We start from the raw sequence: 4,875 nt of genomic DNA on the forward strand, positions 1-4,875 counted from the left end.
CCTGTTACGGAATGCACGCTTCTGTTATATTCAATGACAGCTCTGAGAATTGCTTGTGTTGTGTCGCAGATCTGTTTATCAATCTTAAGACATCTCGCAATCTCGACTAATGTACTATGGAAGCGTTCCACTTGCCCGTTGGAGCAGCTGTGAAGCGGGGCGCGTTGACCAAATCAATGTTAAATTGATTTTTAGTAGCGAGGTAATTGTCTCTGAGCTGAAGGACGCCTCATTGTCACAATAAATTGTTTTTGTATCTGGGAAGAGGTTAACCGCTTGTAGTATGGGGTTAATTGTGTCCGTTATTGACCTGGATACTATTGGTTGTACAATCGCAAATTTTGAAAATTTATCAATGCAAGTTAGGAATAATTTTTTATCGGTTGAGAATATGTCGATGTGAAGTATTTCGCCTATGTGGGTTGGGGCAGGCGTTTCGCCAAGCTCTTGTTTTCTCGGGTGCCTGTCGTATTTTCCTTTCATACATACTTTGCAGTTTATCACTATTTCGTTGGCTATCTTGGTCATTTTGGAAAGTAGTAATCCCGCTTAACCTGTTTTACGTTTTCTGAGCTGCTCTATGAGTTCGGTTGTGTTCAGTATTTAGGATTTCTATTTGCTCATCTTTGTTGGTGATATCTGACACGATCGTTTTGCAGTGTCGAAACTTGGTAGACGGAAATTGTGTGCTTAACTCGTGTTGCACAGCGGCCAACGTTGGTAGGTCGCAATAAATTGCGTTAACTACCTCAGGATTGACGGCATTTTTCAACGTTTCGGTTAGATTGTATTTGTCCGTGAAGTGTATTATGTGGCGCATTTTGCTGCCAAACATAATAATTTTTGGTGCAACGCATAACGTGCCTCTTCTAAGACCACCTGAAGCCGTTTATGGGTTGGTCAATCGTTGGGATTGTGAAAGTAAGTGACTCTTTACTATGAATGGTAGCTACGTCAGATTGGGGTTCACTTTGCAGAGCGTTTATGTTCTGGCGCGATAATGCGTCGGCTACGTGATTGTCTTTTCCCTGGTTTATAGAAGATTTTCGCATTATGCTCTTCTATAAACGCTTTCCAACTCTTGATTTTTGCGTTGGTGTTTTTCAGACACGGCAAAGGTGAGTGGTTGATGGTCAGTGTAGATGCGGAGCTCTCTAGTACCATACAGATAATTCTGCAATTTACCAAGTGCCCACACGATTGCTAGAAGTTCCCTTTCATTGGTGGCGTAATGAGTCTCGCACTGTTTTAACGTGCGTGAGATCATTGTGATTGGCCTGCCTTCTTGGGACAATACTGCACCAATGCCATTTGCAGAAGCGTCAGTGGTCAGATCGAAAGGTTTTTAAAGTCAGGATACATTAGTATGACATCTTCCGATGCTAAAATGTTCCTTAGTCGCTCGAACGCATCGCGTTGCGTGTCGTTGAACTCAATCGGGATTTTCCTCGACATGTGTTTGCTGACAGAACCATTTTCACCTTTTAGTAAATTGGTTAATGGTCTAGCTATAGAGGCGAAGTCTTTTACGAATACTCTATAATAGCTAGCTAGGCCTATGAATGATCTTAGCGCATACAGGTTCGCCGGTTCGACGTACTCTTGAATTGCTTTGACCTTTCAGGGTCCGTTTTGGCTCCGTTTCTGGTTACGACAAAACCGAGGTATTCGACACTGTCTTTGAAAAATTGGGTTTTTCTTTGGCTTCTCTCATGTTGGCCTCTAGTAGGCTTTGTAGTATTACGTCAATGTGTCGAATGTGATCCTGTTCATTTTCTGAAAATATTATTACATCATCAACGTAGACGTAACAACATATTTCCCAATTTGTTCTCTTAAAACGTCATCAATTGCTCTTTGGAAGATGCTCCCAGCATTCTTTAATCCAAAGGGCAATCGGCAGAATTCATATTTCCCCGTTCACAGAGAATGATGTTTTCTCTCGATCTTTTCTGCTAGGTATATTTGATGATACCCAGACTTCAAGTCGAGGGTTGTAAAAATTTTGCCTTACCCAGATTCGCTAGAATCATTGGGATACTTGGCATTGGGTAGCGGTCGGCAACAGTTCGATCGTTTAACTTCCTAAAGTCAATTACGAGTCGTTTGTTTTGTTGCCTTCGGAATCGAACCCTTTTTGTCGACAACCCAAGCTGGGCTGTTGTACGCGGATTTTGACGGTCTGATGATACCGCCTTCCAGTAGTTGTGAGATTTCGTTGTTGACGAAATCCGCCACACCGTTTGGATACGGGTAGAGTTTTGAATATACCGGTTCATTATCTTCGGTACGAATTGTGGCAACGACAGACGTGTTGAATGGCAGTGCCTCGTTATATTGAGGGATCAACGTCCATAGGCTGACCCTGAGCCATTTGGCCGTCTTTGTCTTGGGTTTTGTTATGATTTTGCTTTCCTACGGGTGTGGGTTTTTCTCCTGGCCTTTGTTAGGTTTTGAATGTTGCCGATTTCCCTGTTTATTGTTTTCATTGTGTTGGCTCCTCTCTGCAATTGCTTTTGCATAAGAGGCAGCGAACTGGCTTCTTTCTATGCTGTTTTCAGCCTCGCGAGCCAGGGCCAACGCCGATGGCAAATCTTTCGGCTGGGCTGGCACTACGAACGCTTTCACGGATTTCTTCAAGCCCGACATGAATGCGTGTAAAGCATCGCTTCTGACCTCTTTGTTGAGAATCGTAGCCGCTTGCTCATCGTGTGTCATCACAATCTTGTTGGTGACCAATGTGAGCTTCTTTTCAACCTCATCAAAGTACTCCATTAGACCTAGGTCGCCTTGCCTAACCATTTCCAACTGTTGCCTGAGTACACGCAGAGACGTTTTGTCCGCGTACGTGCAGTCTAATCGTGCGATGATCGCATCGATATTTAACACTGTATTGTGGGATGTCAGGACTGACCTGGCTGCTCCGCACACTTTGTTGCGTAGAATTGCAACGGCCTCGTAATGGGCCTCGCTACCCCTGTAGCGTCTGAAAATTTCGTATGCGTCCAGGGCAGCTTGCCTCCATGACACATACTCATCTTGTACACCTTCGAATGATGGTACAGATTTCACTATGTCAAGTCTCACATCGCACTTGACATTTTGTGTCTATCGTCACTTTTTCGTATGTTTCGATATCTGGTGCCGCTATTTGCAGCGCATTTACTTGTGACCTTACTGCGTTCAGCTCCTCAGCAAACTGCTGCCTTAAGCGCAGTTCTTGCTCGGCGAGCGCAGCGTTAACAGTGCCGTTCACTAGTGCTTGTATTTGTTCGGGATTCATTTCTGTTGTATGTGGGCGAAAGCCTTTTTCTTCACTGTCACTGTCACTGTCACTTTCAATTTCTTTTTAATTTCTCTATATGCCCAACTCATGGGCGTACGTTCGGCCCCACGTTGGGCGCCAGTTATTAAGTTTGTCTCTCCTCTGGTTCCAAGTCGATGTCCTCGGTCCTGGAAGTGGATTTACGTTGGAGGAAACTGTTCCTCTTTAATCATAGGCCTTGTGGCTCTATGAAGTTTTATCAAATAAAGATTCGATTGAATTGCGGCTAGTGCCGGAGATTTATTCAGACAGCTAAAGCTGAAGGGTAGAACAAAACTGAAACTTATCAAATAAACATTTTAATGCTAAACTCTAAGAATGCCAGCGGAAAAGTACTGGCAAGCAGCTCCTTCTACAAATCCGTCGCTGCTTGCTCAGCATATTGTGGCACAAACAGTCGTTGCGACACATGAGACTTTATGCGCGCGGGTCGCTACATCACTTGCTGGCCTGCGCATGCGAGGGCAGTTCGTGTAGAGAGTTGCTTGTTAACTTACATTCTAAATTTTTTATTGCAAGAACAACCGCTAAGCATTCAAGCTCAGTCACTGTATTGTTTCGTGGGGCTTTATTTAGCTTTTTGGACATATAAGCGATTCATCCACTTGAGCTACTACAGCGCCTACTTCATAAGACGAAGCGTCGCATTGTACAACGAATGGCTATGAATAATTCGGATGAATTAGAAATGGAGCAGTACACAGCTTGCGTTTGATTTCATCAAAGGCCACTTGAGCTACGTCATTCCATTCGTACGATTTTCCTTTTAATAATTCAGTTAGGGAAATATGACTGTCGAATATTGGGAAATGAATCGCTGATACCATCAAGTCATACCTAAAAATCTTCTTAGTTGTTTTCGTGTTTTTGGAGCTGGGAACTCATCCACTGCTTGTATTTTGTTAGGTTTATTTGGAGAGTACCTTCTCCTACAATATATCCAAGATAATCAACTTGGCGTAAACCAAACTGACTTTTTCCGACATTTATCGTCAGTCCCGCTTTATGTAATTGTGTAGCAACTGTAGACAAATCCTCCAAGTGCTCATCAAAACTTGCTGATATGACTAGCAGATACGGTATAACTTGATCCATCAATCTGCACATAGTCTGAGGAGCATTAGTAAGACCAAAAGGCATACGTTCAAATTGATATAGAGGTCGGTTGGGTATTGTAAAAGCAGTTTTCGGACGAGAATCCGAATCCAAACGTATTTGCCAAAATGCGTCTCTTAAGTCGATTTTCGATATGCATTGCACCGAAGGAAGTCGACTTAAGAGACCATCCAACATAGGCATGGGATAGGCATCTTTTACTGTCGCCGCGTTGAGTTTGCGAGCATCTAAACAGAATCGAACCTTCCCTGGTTTAACGACTAACGTGACAGGAGAAGACCACGGCGAAGTGGGAGCTTCTTCGATTACGCCTATCTTAATCATTCGATCAACTTCCTCGCACAGCAACTTCTCATTAGCTGGCGACAAAGAGTAGAATCTTTGCTTAATGGGTTTGATATTGCCTGTATCAATATTATGCTCTATGAGTGAGG

The sequence above is a fragment of the Drosophila nasuta genome, unplaced genomic scaffold (genome assembly GCF_023558535.2).
Source record: "Drosophila nasuta strain 15112-1781.00 unplaced genomic scaffold, ASM2355853v1 ctg79_pilon, whole genome shotgun sequence".
NCBI lineage: Eukaryota > Metazoa > Arthropoda > Insecta > Diptera > Drosophilidae > Drosophila > Drosophila nasuta.